Genomic DNA, 22,290 nt, shown 5'->3' on the forward strand with positions numbered 1-22,290 from the left:
TGCGGAAGTCTCAGTACTGAGCTCTGACGCAGAGCACGATTGAATCGTCCTGAGATGCTATCTAACTCATTTAATAAATATTGATAGTTACCAAGGTTTTGCTGCGATTGCTTCCACTGAAAGCCTTGTTACAAAGCCTGCCAATAAAATTTCCTGAAACCAAGCAAACTTGCAGGTCCATCTGCACAACCTTAGTTCTCAAGAAATATTCAGTGGCTCAGCTTCCTTGTTGAGGACTTTAATGCTCTCCTCAATGGTTGATTTCTCGCCTGAAGTTGTTGGGGTATTCAACAATGTGTGCGAACAAAGTAGCGACAAGCCACTGAGAAAGCGATCAGGACTACTTACGTATTGAGAGAAATGCTTACTAACACTTAAACAGACAGATGATTCCTGCAGGATCATCTGTTTTGACTGCCTTTAATCAGCTGGTGAGATCAAACATCAGATCTCTAGCATGTAAGCAGAAAGATATCATGTAAAGATAAGTGTAAGGTGTCCAAATGACATGGAAAGAGCAGTTACAAATAACTTCAAGAAAGCAAAACACTCTACGATAGCAACTTCACATGGGTAAACTTTAACAGATGGCAGGACAAGACTCCAAACAAATCCTGCAGAATAATCGAAAAACTCAAATGACTGCAATGCTGCCAGCAATTTCGCTACTATAACATGAAGCCCCAAACACTTAAAATTGAGGAAAACGAAAACAGATTGCTTCGCTGATAAGTGATAATAGTAAACAAAACAAACCCGTTCATCGAAAATTTCATCAAAGCGTTTTTGGGATCAATCGATGATACGTCATCTGACTTTCCATCAGACTCCATCAGTTACGTCAGCATGACGCCATGTTCTACTATGCTTCTGATGGACGATCCATCAAAAAGATGAATTCTGGAACGCAGCCCTGGTGTTTTTAATCTTGGACCTGGACTTTCTGCATTTTTAATAATTGTAACTGATAGCTCTCAACGAGTACTTTTCGGAAAATACAATAGTTCCGTGGAAACTTGCGTGCGGAGGATAAGAAAAGCACATCAAATGGTGACAATGGGTGGTTACCCGTGGAACTTCGGGTTCTTGAAATACTGATATAAAGTGAATTCAGGCGTATGTTGAAAGGTTTTATGGTAGATTTAGGAAGAAGATGACTATTAGCAGTGATCAAAAGCAAAAAGAATGAAAGTGCCGTATTCTGCAGCCTGGTATCATGATGGTGAGTGTTGGCTAGGCGGGAGGGGAGGTGGAGCGGCGGGTGCTGCGCGGGATCTGCGCGCCAGCACGGTCAAAGCTGGAATGATTTCATTGGCTCCTGGAATTTTGCTCGGCCGAGCTTCGATTATGCAACGAGCCAATGAGGAGTGATGTTCGCGCGGGAAAATTCAAAGAGATGGTTTTCTCTCTTATTCATATTTCCCGCTCGGGAATAATTTTGCGCGGGAACGGATGCTAGCTGAGAGCCAGTAAAATTGAAAGGAGAAGCTACACAGGCAGTAGCTCACTTAGCTATTGGTGCTCGCGTAAATGTGGGAGCTACTTTAATTTTAATCCTGAATAATTTTGCTTTGTAACTTTTAGCAGGAAAAACTCTGTTTTTCTCTAAGACATAATAATTTTCGCATTGGAAAAATGAATGCTGAAGTTCTACAGAAACCTGCATCCATACTTTAATGAGCGGGGACTTTCTGATGCGCTTTTTAAATGAATGAGTGAGTAATATGTTTTATTCACGCTAAGCGATGAATAATTTTGATTATATTCTTTAGAGACTAATTTACTAACTGACCTGCAGGGCGGCCGAAAGCAGGGTTAAATAAAGCCTTGCAATTGACTTACGGGAAAAATAGCCTTTCCGTTTTTACGGGGTTTTGCAGTCCCTGTTTAGGGATTTTTTTGTAAGGATTGTTTCTAAATAATTTTAACTTGACTTCCGTTGCGGGAGAAGTAAAGCGGAGGTAAAGTTCTGAGCTCGGGTGAGCCGCACTAGCTTTTTATTTGAGATTCTATTTGATTTCAATGCAATTTTATTTAGGTTCTTTTCATTCGCTAAGGTGAGCGAAGAAAACAAAACACTCTTGTGATGAGAGTATTCAGTGGATGGAAGAGGCGTTCTAACTTAAAGTGCTATACTAACCTTTCCTATTTTTTTTAATTGACGTGAGTTAAGTTGTTTTGTTCGCCGTGGTGAGCGAAAAAACCCTGAAAAAACTTTCGCGAGAAGGATCCCAGGAAAAAAAGAATGTGGAAAAAAGGTGTTCTAAGTTCTTAGTGTTGTACTAACCTTTTTTTTTCAGTTTTAATTGACGTGATTTAAGCTGTTTTATTCGCCGTGGTGAGCGAAAAAACCCCGAAGAGTTTTTATGTTAAAGCCTCCGGGAAAAAGGAAGGGGCGGAAAAAAGGCGTTCTAAGTTCTTAGTGTCATACTAACCTTTTTTCCAGTTTTAATTGACGTGATTTAAGCTGTTTTATTCGCCGTGGTGAGCGAAAAAACGAGGAAAGGTTTTCGTGAAGAGAGATTTCCGAAACAACAGAAACAATACTTCCTTCAGTGAGTTTTCTTGAACTTCATCCGCATATACATGCAGAAAAACAAGCTTTTAAAATCAGGTTTTCTTTTTCGCTGATCTTTGTAACGCTTGCTGTGCTGATTTATGAATGTAAAATTAAGAAATTCTTACATTCCATTTTCCATTAACATTAAGAAGCTGGGCGGTCAGACAACTCGCAAGTACCGAGTCGTCGTGCACATGCTAAAAAGTCAGAGCTCTAGACACCAACGGGTTCGCGGTTTCTCTGATAGAGCGCGGCTGCTTGGTTCGTCATAGTGCCTACAGGATTCACTAGTGGCGCAGCGCTCTGCTACCAAGCTCATGATAGAGTCGTCGCGCACACGCGGTTTTTGGTCATAACTTTTCTTTTTTTTTTACCAGTGCGCGGCAACAGTTTTCGTTCTCACTGATTCAATTGATAACTACCGGGTAAAGAAAAATTAATAACTCGAACCCCCGCCCTTTGAGGTGCAACTACAAGAGTCACCAATGAAAATATGCCTCGCCCAACGTGGTATGGATGCGCGAAAATAATGTTGTATTGGTTGAGGTGAAGGTGTATTTACATTGAAAATCACGTAGAGTGCGCTTTAATAATTTTTCACGGAGATAAGACAGAGACACCGACGGGGATGGCGGACTCAGCGCGCGTAATATATCGCCTTCTGGACAGGGTGACGCCGACACGCCGACGCTCTCAATGAAGATGTGCACCGTGAAATATTGCAAATTTTATCTGATCGGATTGTTTATCGCTCGCCACTCCACCCCTGCCACTTTCATCCAAGGAATACTCGGTTAGCTTTTCTAAAAGGAATCGAATAAGAGGCCGAATGCATAGTTTAAAATGTCAGTGTCTATGGTTATTTTGGGTTCACTGAAAAAAAAAAAAAAACACATTGGATCGAGAGTCCAGACTCTTGAAAACATTGACAAGAAAAATGACTCTTGATTCAATCGGATTTTTGCTTGAATCAAAAGGAAATCCGCTCAAATTAAGAGGCTTGGTTCTTGATTTAAGCTAGATTCTGATTGAATCAAGAGTACTTTTTCTTGTCCATGTTTTTAAGAGTCTGGACTCTAGACCCAATGTGTTTTTTTTTTTCAGTGTTACTTTGAGTTGCTTTGTATCGTCAGATCAACCCAAAGGACTTCGGTGATGGACAAAATTTTTGGTCACATCGACCAAAACTGATGGTTACTTCGAGGCATCTCTAGATGAAAAGGTGACCTGCAGAACTATCTAATGTACTTCAGTCCCTCTCGATGCCACTTTGAGGTTGTGAGGTGGCAAGGTTATTGAACGTGGAACCATCGCTCTGAAGGCGATCCAGGTCAATCCTAGTGTGCGCCTGATTTTTTACGAGGTTGTTAAATTTCAACCCAAAAATTTGGTGAATGTAACTCAAAGAAAATAAACTATTCTGTGTTCGCTGACAAGTACTCTGTATAAATTTTAAGCCGTATTGTTGGCTCTTTTCTTCACGAGAAAATAAATCAGGAGCGTAAATGTTGAAACACCGCAATGGTGATACATGGTTTCGCACTTTCGCCATCGATATTGATCGTGAGTTTTTCACCCTCTCTCGATTAGAAACTATCCGGATTCAGGGCTCCTTACAAAAATGTTGGAATATTTTGCGTTTCTCTTAATAATTTTTAGCGCCCAGATGAACATTTTCCTGGAAATTGTTAGGTAATTTACAAGATACAAAATGACTATACTTCTGAGTCCGAGAGTGATTTCAAAGTTTTCAAAGTCGACGCAGGCGATTCGGAATAATTAAAAATTAATTGATATTTCAGATAAAATAGTTAATCAACTTTTGTTTATAATTTTGCAAGATAAGCCATACGGGAATAAAAATTATTAATAATACCTAAACCGCAAAACAAGGTGTGAGAAGCCATGAGACAACGGCAAAGACACGGATCATTAATTTAACAGAGCAGATCTCCGATTCTTTCACACATGCGAGTTCATGCAAAGCAAATGAACCTCGGTAGAAGATATATTCATCATTATTTTCTCCCGGCACGAAGAACAGAAGGTGAGTCATAAATTACCGAAGAATTGACAGTCTATCGCTGAAGCCTGAAGTACGTGGGTTTCGGGATGGCATCATGCGATGCTCCGCACGAAAGCGTCGAGCGTTTAACTTAACGGCGTTTTTTCGCGAGGTCCTTGAAATTTGTCGCGGGACCATAAAATTTCGCCGTGATAAACGAGTGAAAATTTGGCAGATTCACGCCTCCGCTTTTCCGGTCGTCTGCGTAAACCGTTGGCATCGGCCGCGGCCGGCGCTAGTCGTTTGACGAGATCGACGAATTCGATGACTCAACGTCTTGTTTTCGGTTTAATTTTAAGTAGGCCCTGCTCGCGCCACGGCCCACACGATTCGAGTTCATAAGATCTGTTGAGCCCATTTCTGCTGCCTCGGTATAAGCTAAAATTGAGTGTTGTCCTCTTTTATTCTAAGTCGAGGCGCCGTAGCACTTACGTTTTTTTGTACTGCCAATGAATGCCCGTCCAAAGACGACCATATTGGTAACGAGTTGATACCATATTGTTACCAACATGGTCTGTTTTGAACTTAGATGGTGTCAATACGGCATCGACGTCAGTTGCGATTTTGAAAGTTGGGAATCCAGTTTAAATCCATTAAAAATATCGATTTTAGGCGAGACGAGCTGCCACTAGATAGTGTTAGATAGTGTCTTGTGTCAACAAATCTAACACTACCGGAAAGTACATAGTCCATTAGTACACAGCTGTCGTTCATGTTTTTTTTTTATAGCCTTTTCTCTTACATAAAGAAATCCGCGACACCGCGCCGCTTAGAAATGCGGAGCGGCGCGGCGCTTAGAAACGACTGTTTCACATACTGTAGAATCAACTGTTTCACATACATTTACATACATGTACATATAAAGCCGCTTTTATAGCGCTCTCTGGCGCTCTGCGACACCTAGCCGCCAAAGTCCCCTATCCTCCCAAAGCCCTTCATGGAGTTGGCACACCCGCATTTCTTCTAAGACCCCCTGTCGCCACCCTTTCACTGGGCGTCCCCTTCGTCTCCTCCTAGGAGGCACCCAATCAAGCATCTTCTTCGGGTGCCTTTCGTCCGCCATCCTATTGACATGACCGTACCAGACAAGCTGTCTGGTCATGACGTCAAATACGATGTCATTTGCGACTCCCACGATATCATTCCATATTATTGCGGACCCGATCTCTTTTAGAGAGGGCATGCGAAGAGCAACAGAGGTGGATTTCTGGCAGGAATTTCCAAGAGATCGGGTATACTTTTTTCAGCCATATTAATTGGATTAAATTTTGCAATTTGGAACTACAATATCTATAGCTCAGTTTAGAAACGACGTATGTACCATTAGTCTTCCCTATGCACATGGGTGTTTTCACGGATGGGCTAGAAATTGTAGTTCCGAATCGCAAAATGTAGTCCAATAAATCGGCTCCGTCACTGGGGAAAAAAAACAAACAAAAACAACATTGGATCTAGAGTCCAGACTCTTAAAAACATCGACAAGGTAAAATACTCTTGATTCAATCAGATTTAAGCTTAAAATAAGAACCAAGCCTCTTAATTTGAGCGGATTTCCTTTTGATTTAAGCTTAAATCTGATCGAATGAAGAGTCATTTTTCTTGTCAATGTTTTCAAGAGTCTGGACTCTAGATCCAATGTGTTTTTTTTTTTTTTTTTTTTTTCCCAGTGTTGTTTTAAAGACTTCAACTATCGATCGTGATAGCTTGGCTATGATCCCAAATTTTCTTTCCATTTTTTTTTCGACCGAAACCCTACCATTTCGCCGTCCACGTATGAAAGAAATAACGAATCCTCTTAATTTTCGAAAACGGCTGCAGGGAAGCATCTCGCACAACGCCACCTCCAGACGGGGAGGATCGGGCGTAATCTTATCTCGGGATATGCGTGCACTTGCGTGTAGCAATTAGGGTGACCGCAGACACGAGATGAATAGACTCGAGTCGGAGCAAGCTCACCTCTTCCGACTCACTTTTAACCCCCCACTCCTGCCCCCTGGCTCCCCGCTCGTCCCTCACCCTTAGCACCCCGTCCGCGGCCGGGGCAGAGCGGCAGATGGAAACGTGAGGCAAAACACAAGCGAAACCGAAAAAAAAGAGGAGAAAACGGAGAAGTGAAATTAGTAACGGAGGTTAGGTGCGCTCCCGATTCCCGAAGCAGGTCCCACCGCCGTGCCAGGGAAGAAGGACGTATGCATCAGTCACACGTTGCCAAATTTCCCTCGAGAATATATTAATTTCTGGCTGGGAATTCAGGGTATTCTCCCTTGAAATTATTAGACACTTGTATAAATTGCGAGTAATTTTTTTTTTTTTTTTTTTTTGGAAAATTTGAAGCAAGGAAATTAGGGGCTTGGAGGACAAGGCGCATAATGAGGACTTATCTGTAATAATAGCGTGTTCAAGTTCAAAATTACATGGAGCCTTTGCGAGAGCAAGTTCAAACTCACGTTTTTGGCATCAGGAAAATTGAGAAAACACATTGAGATGTGATCTTCGAGATCTAAACATATCGACAGACCAAACATACATATTTTTGTGTTACCAAACAGATTTTTAGCGTGTTTCGAAACAAGTATAATTTTACGATCCGCTATTGACTCAGCAAAAGTCCTCATTTGATGCAGAGTTTTTGCTGTTTCAAGAAACGTGTTAAAGTTTCAAAATTACATGGAGCCTCATCGCAGCAAGGAAGTTTTAACTCTTTTTTTGCCATGTTAAAGTTGGATTTTAGTCGTGAATTTTTCACCAAAATACACTATCAAACTAGATCTAGTTGAGTTCACAAATATCTCAATTTTTTCAAAAACTGCACTCACGCGCTTTGTCCTCCAGGCCCCTCAAATTTAAACATTTTTTGGGGGAGATTGGTGTTTTTCCGGGGGCAATTTGGCAACGCGTGAGTTTTGATACGGGGTTTATCCCTAGCACGGGAGTCCAGGTCTCGCGTCCCGAGGCAGGAACAATATTTCGGAAATGGAGGAGGAAGGAGTGAGTTTATTTATAGTAGCGCATGTGTGAAGCATGTTGGGAGCCGTACGCGCGCGGAGCCCCCCCCCCCCCCCCCGCGCCACCGGCCGGCGTCGCGGCGCGGGGCGGCGGGGTGGTGGGGGTAGGAGCCGAGCGCTCTTCAGTTTCAGTTCAGGCTGGATCTTCGCCGCGGCCGGTTTCCAGCGGGACCCGATTCGCGCGTTTGACTCGAAGTTTTCGTCCGTCCGGCGAGTGAAAGTAAAAATAACCCGGCCCCTAACCCAATTGCCAATTTTTACGCATTTCGCATTGTTGTGAGCGTTCGACCCCCGTGCATGTGACCCCCCGGTAGCCCCACGTGGCGCCCACCCCGCGGACCGGTTCCGCGAAAATTTTGTGTGTTGCGTTGAAAAAGTTTGGAAAATTAAAGAATTTGTAGGAATTTTCGGCTCTAATGCACTGTTGTTCCGCTGTTTTAAAAGTGTGTTTTGCATTTGGTTATTTGGATACGTCGGACCTTCACCTTTTTACAGGTAGTTTTTTCACTTTTTTTGGGTGCGAAAATTAAAGTACTATTGCAGAAAGGACGTATGACTCATACGTCGTTTCTGCACCTATTACAGAAGCGATTTTGAAACTTGTACGGTGTAACCTTTGCAGTGCCGTTTGGATTGTATATTATTGTAGTTAATTTGCAACTAGACGATATACAGGACAGGTCTTACCACAGTTTCACTCCGAAAAGGTGCATTATTTTTACTACTTTTTACAAAAAAAAATAAAATATGCGCTGCATTAAGTTTGCGATCTGACTCAATTGCATGTTTGCTGCAAACTGAGACAATTTGTAAAAAATTGCACGATCCAAGCAGCGCTGCAAAGCTCATATGTCATTTCTGCAAAGAATGACTGCAGGAATCTGAAATAATGTTGTTCAAACAAATTTTTGCGTGGCGTCAGTGTGTGATTAGGTTGGAAGTGACGTATTTTTCTAAAAATTAGGTAGCAAGCACGTTACCAGACGTGTCGCACAACAATAGGACATTCACATCGCTTGCAACTAACGTAAGACGCTTTGCAATTTTCCAAGTTTTTGACAAGCCTTCCTGTTAAAGTCCCTCGGAGTAAATTTTCTCTTTAAATTTTAGAAGATGGAATCGGAAACAAATGCTTTTTTTGGGTGGAAGATTAGATCAATATCCACAATTAATTTCAAGTAGGTATCGATATAGAGACAAATTCCGCGAGAGAACACGACAGTCTAGCGGAGGAGTCGATAACTATTCGTGCATCACCGTGTACCTTTTAGCCTACCCTCGAATTTGAAGGCGAAAGTTACGACGGAGAACTCACGGAGCGCTCCTGACTCGATGATGATGGTAGCTTCGAGGAGCTTATCTGCCGATCAGTGCCCCTGGTTTCGATTACAGATCGGGTATCAGCTGTCAGCGTGAGATGGTCATTGGCGGCCGGCGGCAGTTTCTGTGGTCGGCCCAACAAGTCTAACAAAACTACGAATCAAAAGGTTATCGCGTGAGAAACAAAACATTTTCGGTGTCCCTGTGCCCCAAGTGCTTCGGTCGCTCCGCCCGGAACTGCCGGGCGATGCACCGTAGAAATAACTATCAAAACACGGTGTCTAGAATGATTTCATGAGGATTTCCGCGCTTTCCAACCCTATTCGTCATTTTCCGGACCAAGGGACGTAACTCTCTTTCAAGGTTGCCAAATTGACTCAAACAATTTAATTTTTTTGAAAGAATATATCTGTGCATTTATTGTTCAAAATTTTCCTGATTTTTGCATGAAATCAGAGGAAAATCAGATAAAAATTTCAGTTTGAAATTCCCAAAATTCTCCTGGTATAAATGCAATTTGCAAGAGGTAATCTGGCAACATTGGAATGTAGTTACGTTCTTTTGTGGTACGTTTTACGGCAAGATTTTGATACGATAACATTCCGTCCGTTCTACCGGCTCTGTTTAATTGTCAATGCTCATTTACAAGTTTTATTGGATCCCCGTGCATTCCTAATTTTTACTGCTCCCCATTATGGCTTATATCTTCCTCCGAGCACTTTTTGACTCGCGCCGAGTGTATCAGAAGTGCTGTACAGTTTTTTTACGTTTCGGAAAACGTGAAATTACGTTGTGTTTGTTTTTAATAATGCGTCGTGCTTGATGCGACACTTAACGTTCAGCTGTGTTTCCATCCTGGAATTCTGAAAATGAGTCACGGTGCTAATTGCGGTCCTGACGCGAAGTTTGTCCAACTTTGTTGTCGGAATATTCTTCTCGGTGTGAGGGAGTTGACCTATCCAGACGGTTTGATCCAAAGTCTATCACCCGGAATTTAGCAGAGAAACACATCTGCGTGAAATGCATTTAAACAAACTTACTCAAAAAAAGGTAAAAAAAAAGCAGCCCAAGCATGAACATAAGTTCACAATGCTGAACTACGATGCAGATGGACACAATGAGCTTATTTAGAAACCCTTGAGAAGGAAAATTTTGATCTGTGACCTTCCAAGAGGAAAGAGACTTCAGTTACTTGCGAGAATTGGTCTGAGAGGAATTTTTTGTAAAGATGGATAAAAAAATTGGTAATTGGGTTTCGTTTAAAATCGTCTCTTGCTCGCATTCCGAAGAATATATTGCAATGGGGTTTTTCAATTTACTCTGCTTAAAAATGGCATATTTTTAATTCGGCAGTTTTGAATCTTGAATAAGGCTGTTCGAAGACATTAAAAAAGTACCTAGTTTTCCCTGAAGTTAAAATGTTACCTTCATCCCTGAAAGTAATCGTGTTTTGTTTCCACATAGAAGTTGAGATCGTGTTATTCTTTACTCAACTTTCGCGTCTTATTTGACTATCTGTCGATTATTTGACTTAAATGACTCTAATTGACTTCATATCACATTAATCGTCTCTATGTTTGAGTCTCGTCTAACAAGACGTGTGTGAGTCAATTGATTCGACTTATCCTCAATATGGGAACAAATTATTATTATTTTAATAGTTTTTACCCGCAGCTTATTCTGGGTAGAATCAAAAATTTTTCCAACTACAAACTTCAAACCGGTTCAAACCATGTGGCGTTTTTTGTGGTAAAATTTACAGGAAAAATTCTTCAATAGGGTGACACCAGTAATTCAAGTTGAGTGGTTCAGTGTTTTCACAGTCCCTCGCTCCCTTCTCCCGGCCACAACCGTTGTATAATTATAATTAAATTAACTAGTATTAGAATCATTACAAGTCATCATTTAATTAGTTCTAACAACACTAAAATGAAATGTTATACATTCTAAGTTAAAGAGCTCGTAACGTTCATAAAATCTATAAGGAAAGAGACCTGCAGGCCGATTATTGAAACTGATAGACAAAGCTATAGACAAAGACGACAAAAGGGATTTGAAGGGATCCTATTGGTGGAAGCGGGTGGTGGCAATGGACATAGGAGGTAGGTAATGGATTAACTAACGGCAACCCACCAAAGACCCGACAGTTAGTCTATCATTTTCTTCCTTAGTCTATAAGAACCAACCATGTCAACCAATAGGATTTCTCTATACTCCCTATGTCTTCTTTGTCTATCGCTTTGTCTATCAGTTTCAATAATCGGCCCGCAGGAAAAAGTCTGCTTGCGTGTGACCACCCTGCGTGAAAGGTATCCGTCCGGTCTCGTTTCTTGACTTTTTCAGCCGTAAAATCAAAGCTGGAAAGTTCAACTAATCGTCATTCTCGCCTTTGTATCCGACCATAAGCGTGGCGTCCGTGCGCCGCCCGGTACATTTCACTCACCGTCGCCATCGTGTCGCGTCGGCTCAAAAATAGGTCACGCGCGAATATGTTGACTTTTCCATCCGTTTTTTCCTCTGTACTAAACGTTCTGCCGAGGTTTAATTGTTTTTTTTCCCTTAAATGTCTCTTTTATTTTGAAAAAAGGTCAAAAGAGTAAGAGCTGATATTCGCACCAGTTCGATTTATGGAAAAAGAGGTGTAGGGGTAGAGGGTATGCGGCAAATGTCAACTTCTAATCTAGTAATGTTGGAGTCATGATCGTAAACTCCATACCGTCTTGCCTTCTCAAAATTTAATTGAAATTTTCTCTACTGAAAGAAATCCGGATGTCTGATATTTATTTTATCATTCGTCTATCGTGAAAAAGGTGACATTATACCAAATTCTGTAGGATATTTTTTGTTGCATTATAATTCCTGAGCCGATTTTCTTAAACATTTTTATGACACTGGAAACATTTCCTGAATCTTTTTAATAAATCGGGCGCCACCGTTTCCTCGTTAACAAACAAATAATGCGGTGAAATCAGGCATCAATTAATTTCACTTGGTTGCCCAGAGAAACATTGCCCAAATCTACTTTCATTCCTTCTCCATTATGAAGGAATAAGATGATCGATTCTATAGCATACACGAGAAAAATGTATGGTAGGTATGTCCCACCGGTCTTCCTGATTTTTGCAACAGGGATACTTCTAGTGACGGCATTCTTATAGTCCTGGTGAAATTCACTACCCTACCCGAGGGTTTCTACGAATCTTGTGAAACTCTACTGATAGTATGGTTAAACCCACCAGAACTCTGGTTTCCTTAGATTGCTGGTGAAACTTACCATATTTTATTTTCGTGCATCTCTCCCGCCAAATCTACCGATACCCTGGAACATAAATGGATTGCGTTTTGCAATTTGGAACTACAATTTCTAGCTCAGCTTTAAAACAACGCTTTGGCCATTAGTTTCCCTACACACATAATTGACTTTACAGATAAGCCATAAAGTGAAGTTCCAAATCGCAAAATGAAGTCCAAACGTCAGTTGAGTCACTCAATGAACCCAACACATGTAATTGTAGTTCCCGCGCAAACCAGTGCCCAACCGGCCACAAAGAGAGCTGGCAAAGTCCCTATCGCGGTGGTTATGGAACGTCGTTTGGGACTTTACCATAGAATAATAACTAGCTGACGCTATAAGAAGGGCCACGGCAACCTTTTCAATAGAACAGCGTTTTCAATGACCTTGAACGATCTCAGTTAACCATGTCATTGTTGTTAGTTATGAATCTCAGTTAACCATCCTCGGCGCAGCTCGTATTCTCTCGGCTCAGCTCGGTTCACCCGGTCTGTCGACCATTCCAAGGTCATTCGAAGGCCCGTTGTGGATTCATCCCCGTGGCGCTTCTTATAGCGAAGCTATTTGTTATTCTATGACTTTACTAAAACAGCACTCTCGCTCGTAAATGTGAAGACAGCGGTGAGACAATATTACGTCAGGAGGGACTTTAGCCTACGTCACCCAATATCGCGTTGCCAGTTGACATCATAATAATGGAATTATAAATGAATTTGATTCTTTGCAAATTAGTTTATTGATTATATTTAATAATTCACTCATCGGATTTTGTTTCGTATACATTTTCACTCAACGCGTTTTTCCTGATTTGTTTATGTTTGTAATAATGAGAATTATGCTGTTGAAAAATGATATAACGGTATTTTAGTGATCTAAATAACAACTACCCTACTAGCAATGACCTGCTTTTAAAACATTCTTCAAAAACTCTTAAAATTAGTTTTCGGCTATTTTTTTAAATAAAATTTAAGAGAAAAATAGGGTTAAAAAAAAACCCTCTAAATATCAGTGTAGATTTATAACATATTTTGCAAACATTTTTAGCTTTGAAAAACTACGTTGATATTTTAAGAGTTTCTATATAAGTAATCACATTTTTCTTTACCTAAATTTTACTGCTTGTAAATTTTGCTTAAAAATTAGCCAAGACGGGTCTCCTAATAAGAGAATTTTAACAGGTTTTTTGAGAGTGGTCATTTTTAAATTTAAGAGTTATTTTTTAAAAGTTTTTTTAACGGCCGATTGATACCAGAGTAATGCGATTTTCTGCAGAAACGATGCCTTCGCACCGATTTATCAAAATTACCATAGAATAAGAACAGTATAAACTTTTTAAAATCCCCTGAAAAATTGCTAAAAATCACCAGGAGACATTTCACTGAGGCCCCCCGTTTAACACTCACGTATAAGGCATGGCAGTATATCCAATATCTGTTGTGACTTATAATATCAGTCACAGAAGTGACAATAGTCTTGTCAGTGAGCTGTATGTTCTTTGATTTGCCTCAGAATTTTGGTGTGGATTTTTACGAAAGCTCTCTCAAACTTTGAGTCATTTTATGGCACTCCAAAACCTGCCTTATCTCAATACAAAAACTGCCAGGAAGTATTTAAAAATTTAATTGCTGGGTATGTACACAGTCTTCGTGACTGAAATTCAATATTATACGGAGCAAAATACGCGTCCGCTTTTAGAGATTATTGAAAGATCATCAATTAAATCACCGCCCAAACCAATGACGATTATTTATCCACCGGCCGGTCGTAGAACGGAAATAATAATCTGATAGAGAAAATTACATAATACAGCTGGCAACGTAGGAATAACTTCGAGGCGGGATCAGTAATGTCCCAACTGGGTTTTATTGGTAAAGTCCCCAGTGACGTAGTTTAGTCCCAGAGAACTGCGTTCAGAGTAGCGTAGAGGTTATGATTCAATAAAGTCCCAGACGACGTTCCATAGTGGTGCCGTAATCGTCTAACTTTGTGTAGCATGTAAATCAGCATTAGAGCTCTTATCAGCTCGTGCATTGCGCGGAGGGCGAGGGGGGGGGGGGGGGTCACGCGGGGGCGCTAAAGGGTTCGCACAGAGGCGTCGGCGTCGCGGCGCGGCGACTCCATTGGTGGACGAAATCAATATCAAGGTCGCCGGAGCCTAGTTGGCGTTGGCATGGTATGGTGCGACCGTATGCGCATCGGCGAGCGATTAAGCAACGCTCATTAACGGCCACACCATCTGCGCCGCTCGTGGTCACTTGGTCAGTTCATTCATTACTCAAGGCACCTTTGACCGCCCCCCCCCCCCCCCCTCTCGGATCCCGCCTGGGTCCACGTTGTATTCTGGATCATGGTTGACGGAATCACCCGTAATGAAGATGTTGCATGTGTGAGGAACTTGTGATTCGACTATTGATTCTTAGGTAAAAGTTCGCGAGAAACATGACGGTGACACTGGTTTTCTCCGAAATCAACTCCCAAGCTCAAAAAAAGCTCTCAAGTTGAGACCAATATGGAGGGGATATCCCACGCTATCCTGAGAGTCCACCTCTACATCCAGACAAACTCTCCATGCAAAGATAGGGAGCAAATACATTAACAGTGATGCCGTGTTTTCAGTCTTGAGTCCCCAAATAAAGTGGCAGCCCTGTCAATGTATTTGCTCCCTATCTTTGCATAGAGAATTTGTCTGAGAATTTGTTGTATTGTTGAGAACTCTTACGTAAGAATCAACAGTCAAATCGCAAATTCTTCACACATGCAACATCTCCATTACTGGTCATAATAGGATCCTAAACCGCGGTCAAGAAGGCAAGATCTAACTCAACCACCCCCAGAACTTTTAACCCTCCCCCCCTAATTTTTTCAAAATGTCTGTAGTTGTGTTCTTAGGATAAGTGTCCTTAACTGAGAAAATGAAATAGAATAATTTCTCCATAACCGAGAGGGGAGGAGGGGGTCATTATCAACCCAAATGGGGCATGATGTGACCGAATGATGTACATGATGATTGTGAATCCATGCAATAAGTTTGAGGGTGCAATCCTAAGTTTGATCAAAAGTATGACAAGGCCACATTCCTTGAATTTCTCTACCTAGAGGAACACCCTGCATTTCCTGGATGAAGCCTTAATTGTTCTAACCCTGCTGAAAATTAAAACTAGGTCTAGGAAAAGGATTAACGTGGGTCGTGGGCGGTTACGACTAAACGTAAACGTGCATCTATAAGTAAAACAACTAGGAATGTTATAATGGTTACCCAGTGAGTATTAATCGGTAAAATACAAATAATATATTGAAAATGAAAAATTATCCGCATTCCATGTCGCCATGCCTAGCAAAGAACCTTTTTCTAGACGTCACGGTTGCCTAATGCCCTTTCTCTTAAGCGCCAAAGCCTTGTTTTAAGTGATTGTGGTGGTGAAATTAGAACACAAGTTGCGAATGAATGAAAGAAAATAAGACCCATGATACTTTTGAAACGAACGGTAATCGATTGAGCAAATGATCACGCTGAGCCTCTGTGAAAGAAATCCAAGCGTCTATGAACCGGTGGAGTCTAATCAGTCACAGGAGGAAGTTAGCTTTGATTGTTTATTCTCAATGGCTCATTTGCCAAAGCACATTTGCAGGCTTGTTTGACTGTGATACTATTGTTTGGCCCCGTAGCTTTAAGCGGGCAATGACAACATCGTTTCAAGGTCGCGAGTCATCTTTCATACGTGGCTTTCGATCGTTCCGGTGAATTTAACATGATCTCAACTGATTGTGAATCCATACATTAAGTTTGAGAGTGGAATCAAAAGTTCGATCAGAAGTATGACAAGGCCGCACATTCCTTGAATTTTCCTTCCCGGAGGAACACCCTGTATTTCCTGAATGAAGCTTTAGTTGATTGAGCTTACAATTCCGGCTCATACGAGACATCGAAGACATTCACTTCTGTGAGTTCAGTTTAGATGTTTAGATGTCAAAGCTGAGTTTATTGGACCAACGTCCAGTTCAGTGAACCGAATTTCTTACTTCTGCGAACGGAATTTTAAGTTTGCTTTACCGAAGTCCACAATCCATTGAATCGAAATGCCCCGTTAACTGGATCGAAGTTGTTCAAACTTATCTAAACCAGCTTCGAACTTTTCTCGGTTCCCAACTTGATTTTCTTCAATTCAAATTTCCCAACCCCGAGAACCCCAAGAGTCACCTAAAAAGTTGTTCGAATGAGTATCGGCCCTGAAGATTCAAGAACTCTAGTCTATGCATGCCCTGAAAAAAAGGGTCATTGGATCCAGAGTTAAGACTCATAAAAAAATTTGACAGAAAAAAATACTCAAAATTTAATCGAATTTTTGCTCTTTGAAGAGTCAAACATCATAATTTAAGCTGATTTTCTTTTGATTGAAGGAAAAATCCAATTGAATTAAGAGTACTTTTTCTTGTCAAATGTTTTAAAAGTCAGTACTCCATATCCAAGAAACTTTTCTTCCAGCGTGTGCTTAGTTTGATTGGGCGCATCTTTTTCTATCGAGGGAATTTCTGTTTCAATTCCTAAGGAATTAATTATTCGGGGACTTTCGACCCTTTGCGTAAAGTTCTTCAACATCTTGTAATTGTTGACACGAGCTGTCATCCATAATATCTTTTAAATTTTCTATCAGTAGTCAGTAGAGCCGATACTCATAATTACAAGAGTTTTGAAGTGAGGAACATGCCCATCGAGAAATGCAACTGAATTGTGTTGTTTGTTTAGTTGTTTTTTAAGTGGAACGCGCTCATGACCTGCCGCGCCGAAGTGATGCTTGTGGACCCGCTCAAAAGAATATTTACACTCGCGTATTGTAGTATTTGAAGCCTTGACTCAAGTCGGTGTTCGGTAAACTCTTTGTCGATAACAAATACGATTCGCGAAGTTTTAGCGCCCTCTGGGAGCCGGGCGTCTGCGTGCGGCACTCGGGTGGAATTTTAATGCATCATTTTGAGTCATTGTCATTGCACACTGCAGGTCACGCTCCCGACTTCCTTCAAGTTTTGCGTCTCGGCCCTTAGGCGCCAGTAATTGCTCTCTAGAGGCTAGAATTGGACACATTTAAATCAAAAGGAACTATCTCCGATGTGACATAGACCCTGTCATATATGTCTTCTTATGGGCTTCAGGGTTCAGGTTACATTGGAGATAGTTCCTTTTGATTGAAATCCGTCCAATTTTTATTCTCTCTTTGCACTTAAGCCGAATTTGTCTTCTCCGCGAGGTCGATTGCAAAAGTATCAGACAGTAAATTAGACGCACGCACCTTGCATATGACGCCATATCAATGGTGGAAGATGCAAAATATTAACTAGATTTGCGACGTTGCCGATTTCTTGTTGTATGCTGCTGTGCAAAGGGAAAACACCATTTGAGCCCTCAAGCGTTGCCAAATTTCCTTTGATAAGATTCGCTTTTCCTGGTGAAAAAATGAATATTTGTCTTACAATTTTTCAGATAATTTAGTTCGCATAATTTCACCTAAATGTCTAAAAATTCCAAGGAAAAATATTTATAATTTTCCTAAAAAATAAACATTTTATAGGAGGAAATTTGGCAACTCTTGAATGTTCATACGGCGTTTTTCCTCAGGACGGCAGTATTGAAGAGTGTTCTTTGAACATTTTGGACGATAAATTGCCTAAAATGTTGAATGAAACTGAAACCATGCCCGTTTAAGGTTTGCAATGCCAAATAACCTAGTTTTAAGAGAAAATAATTCTAGGTTCCTATTTTTCATATGAAGGGCATACGAATGTGCTGGATCGTAATGCAACTTTATCCTCCCTTTCGACACTAAAATCGCATAAAAGGCTTGTATGTAGAGTGGGAGTCGTCCGCTAAAATCTCTAAATCCGATTTTTCAACCCAAAAATTCGTGTTTAATCGCCCAAAACCAAATTGACACTGTGAACAGAGCTCATGATAATATTACGATGATGGCGTAGTTACTAGTACTAGTTTGATATCATGTGAATGACCTATTGGATTTGTTGTCCTCGTGCTTAACAGTACACTGACACTCATTATTGAAAGTCCGAAAGGAATTTTCATTTATTTTAAGAAGCAGGCACTGAAATGTTCCGAGAGAAACATACTCTGACTTTAATGGGCTCATACATTACTTAAATGCATGTAGTAGATTCTGCTCCAGTTCTGGTCCTCTGAACTGATTCATTCCGAATTCTTCTCCAGCGCATGAAGACATCAAGCAATGGACCACGTCCCTTAACGACTTCGACGCCCAGAAAGAGTTTCCAGCTCTGCTGCCAGCGCTATGTTTATCTTGTTCTCTTGCCACATGGTGCTTCCCTAATGGATATTTAAGGTTGCTGAGGGAAAAATGAAATTTATTCAACAAATGATCCGTTGTTTATAAGTTTCTGCTCTTCTCTGGGGAGAAAAAATTACTTAGAGTCGGAAATAGTTATGAAGGCCAGGGATACTCTCCTCCTCTTATAGGAAACACACTTTCTTTTAGGAGGGATCTTAAGAAGGTCCATTTTCGCAAGTGTTTCGTCAATTTTTGTAAAGTTTCGAACGACTAAACTTGAAAGTTTGAAAAGCCCAAGTATACTTTTGAAATTATTTCTCGTAGAAAACACCTAGTACTCTAATGTTAAGCAAAGAGAAACAAATCCCAGATTTCGTCTTTTAAGAATTTAGAACACCCTTCAAAATATAAAAAAAGCCCTTTAAAATCCTCAAGCATGAAAAAAATCCTAACATCCGGAAACACTCAAATATTTCTCCATAATTTTCCATATTTTTTAAAAATTTTCAGCCATAAATTTTCTAAAAACCCAAAGAAACTCCCAATGTTTGAACTGCTTATTTTTCATTTGTGTAGTAAGTACCTGGAGCTAGTTCTCACCAGGCGAAGGATGGAATTAAATTATTCAAATGATTTTAAATGCTGGAAAAATCCGAGATCCCTGCTCGTGTTCTAACTCAATAAGAACTTTTAAGTTTTATCCATAGTATACTTGGATTGCATTCTGCAAAAAGGAACCAGGAGCATTGCCATAATGCTATGATTGTGCAACTCCACCCTTTGCAATAGAACTACTGTAATTATGCAAATATATGGAATTTACATGATAATTTTTGTCTTAAATTTACAGTTTTTAGTGTAAAATAGTGAAAGTTTGTAGATGATAAGGTTTTTCTTCCAAGACAAAAGAAGTTGCACCATTTCAGCAACATTGCAATGCTCTTGGTTCTTTTTTGCAAAATGCAATCCACTGAAAGTACTCGTTAAGCCAATATTAAAAATTACTGCATCTCAAGAAATAAAAATCGAAGAAAATTCCTCCTAAGTGTAAACCGTCCTACCATTACCCCAAGCAAACTAAAACGTTTCGTAAATGAAATCCAGTAAATATGGCATCATTGTCGGTAGTAGAGTCCTGTCGCTGCGCATTCATCATGGGCGTTGTAATTGTTATAAAATGATATTGTTATAATGTGATTAATGCGCGGAGCGCGGTCGGACGGAGCTGCCCCGGTCGCGGCTTCATCACGAAGACCGAAAATCAACGATTAAGAGCTGAGACGCCCCCTTCCCCCTCCCCCGCCCCTTGGTCGCCGGGGCTCCTGGCCTTCCCGTGGGATAGGGGTGCGGAGGGCTTTGCTCCGTGGAGTAGCGGTTGTTAGTTAACCGATATTAATCAACTTGCGGCCACTTCAAATCAAGCTTCGGGCATGTTTCCCGTTCCGAACCTCCGGAAGAGGCGACACTCTTAAATTTTCAATGAGGGGTTCAATGACCTAATTAGATGAATAATTCAATGAGTTCGAATTTTGACCAGGGCAGCTGATTTTAATGTTTATTTTTAATTGTTGGAATTATATTGGAGAAATAATTTATTTGAGATTGTTTAATATAAGGGCCCAAGTGCTCAGAGGCAACTTTTTCGGGAAAGCTACATTAGTCAAGTTAGGTTGAAAAACCGAAATTTGAATTTTTCACGAATAAGAGTTTACTAACTCAAAAAATCGTCGCGATCGTATTGGTATCGTATTTGTCAATTTTAAGCCCCGGACATGTACATGGTGAATTACAATTTCCACAAGTACTCATCTTTTTGAAATAGGGTTTCAAGAGAACTTAATTCAAACCGTGATGTCGTTGGTTTTATGAGAAAAAACCTTAAGCTTTACTTTATTTGGTTGCCTTTTGCCGAAAGTTTCTGTCGTGAGTATCGCGAATAATTTCTAGTTGGCGAGAAATCCGACTGTAATAAACAAGAAAAAATCCAGGGAAGGCTGTACTCAAAAAAACTCATTCGCATCTTATCATTCAAATTGAATTTCTTTCCCCGCTGCATTTTTGCGAACAATCATTTGACTTGATCATGATAATGAACAGTAATTTGGTTTTATCAACAGGAAGTTGATACATTTTTGAATTTGTGCAAGAATACGCATCAAATGAAACAATCACGTGTGAATGTACTGAATGATGTATGTAAAGAAACTAAATTTTAAACTTTTTAACCCAGTTTGGCGATAACCACTTCTGAAATTTTCTTCCTGCACAAATATCTCGTTCTCTGCGGAAAGTCGAATATTGAGCGAGTCACCTTTTTCTTAGGGAAATGCGATGCTTCTCCGCCAAATGTGGCGACTGCGGGGGTATCTCGTTACTCCATCAATAACTGTTGTTCTTCCCGCCCATCATAGCTGTATGTTGAAGTCTTAGAGACATTACTCCATGCGTTATGTGTCCATTGTTTGAAACAATAAAAAGCTATGCTAGCAAGTAGATTGTGAATTTAATTTAAGTCGTGTCCGAGCCATTCACAAGGGTGTAACCTGTAACCCACGATCGCAGGGTCGTGGCGGAAGGCCAGGGTTATTATTGATTTTTTATTGCAACCTTTATCATCAGATATTTTTTCCGGAAACTCAGATTTAAAATTATTAAAAAAACGACTGAAAAAAATTGGGAAATCTATCAAATTCTTTATACGTAAAGGCAGTAGGCAGACTTGTGATGCATGACATGGTGATTTTATTCAATTCGAAAACGGTACTTTTAAGCACTTATTCGTGAAGATAGTACATGCACGTGTATTCAGTCCTATCTCATTTTTAAGATTTTGACCAAGATTTCTTCATAATCCGAGGATTCAAATGATGGATTTGAACAAAATTAGGAAACAGAAAATGCATTCCTTTTTTCTCGAACTATCCCTTGAAATCGAAGAGGGAGTTCGGAAGTTCCTAGAATGGACCACTTGACCTATCGAGGAGCAAAACTTTACAACCAACGATGCTATCGGACAGAAAATGTAACACTTTCAACTTTGTTTCAAGCACCGAAGGCTCCAATCCCTCTTCAAAGAAGCTATCCTCAATATTTCGCCCTTTCTTTTACATTGATATGTCGCGAAAACGTGTCGCAGCCACACTAGCGCCATACGGATTCTATACGCGTGCCATTCTTCCTTTTGACCGCTTATACATTCATGATCAGACCCTAATCCGAACTTCATTGTGGCTCAGTCAGTATCCATTCCGGGTTCTGGTTCAGTGGTTAATTTTTAGTCTTGGACGAACCCTGAATCATTCTTACAAGGAGGGAGTGGGGCAGTGGCAATTTTGCATGTTGACCGTACTATTTTCTTTCAATTAAAATCCCCTAAAAATATCAATTATGCGAGGCAAGCCGCCTCACCAAGAATCGATTGCTTATATACATTTTAGTGGAGGCAAAACAGTGTTGCCAACTTTTAAGAATCGCCACTAGGGTAGGGGTGGGGGTCCGTTCTTGCCGAGATTTCAAGGGCGGAAAACGGCCTATATACCCGGGGCGCGGTAGCTGGATTTAACGCTAAAGAAGGCTGTAAAGCTCTAATCGCCCATTTCGTGATGATAGCAATTACGGTGGCCGGGAGGCGCGGGGGGTAAGCGTTCCCGGGAGGGGGAGGAGTTGCACAAATCGACATATCGCCGCGTTTCGAGGTTCCGTCGCGTTGGGGATCAGGATCGGGCATCGAGGCGAGCGACTGGCGCGGATTCCCA

General features: G+C 40.8%; 1 protein-coding gene across 2 annotated transcripts in view; it reads left to right on the forward strand.

The window, feature by feature from the left end:
- Positions 1–7,742: 7,742 nt before the first annotated feature.
- Positions 7,743–22,290, forward strand: part of if (integrin subunit alpha inflated) — a 201,641-nt gene continuing 187,093 nt past the window's right edge. For both annotated transcript variants that reach the window (XM_019048536.2, XM_019048537.2), the window contains exon 1: positions 7,743–8,125. The gene's annotated coding sequence lies outside the window, so the exon portion shown is untranslated. The remainder of the gene's footprint in view (positions 8,126–22,290) is intronic.

This window comes from Bemisia tabaci, chromosome 3 (assembly GCF_918797505.1).
Source record: "Bemisia tabaci chromosome 3, PGI_BMITA_v3".
Classification (NCBI taxonomy): Eukaryota; Metazoa; Arthropoda; class Insecta; order Hemiptera; family Aleyrodidae; genus Bemisia; species Bemisia tabaci.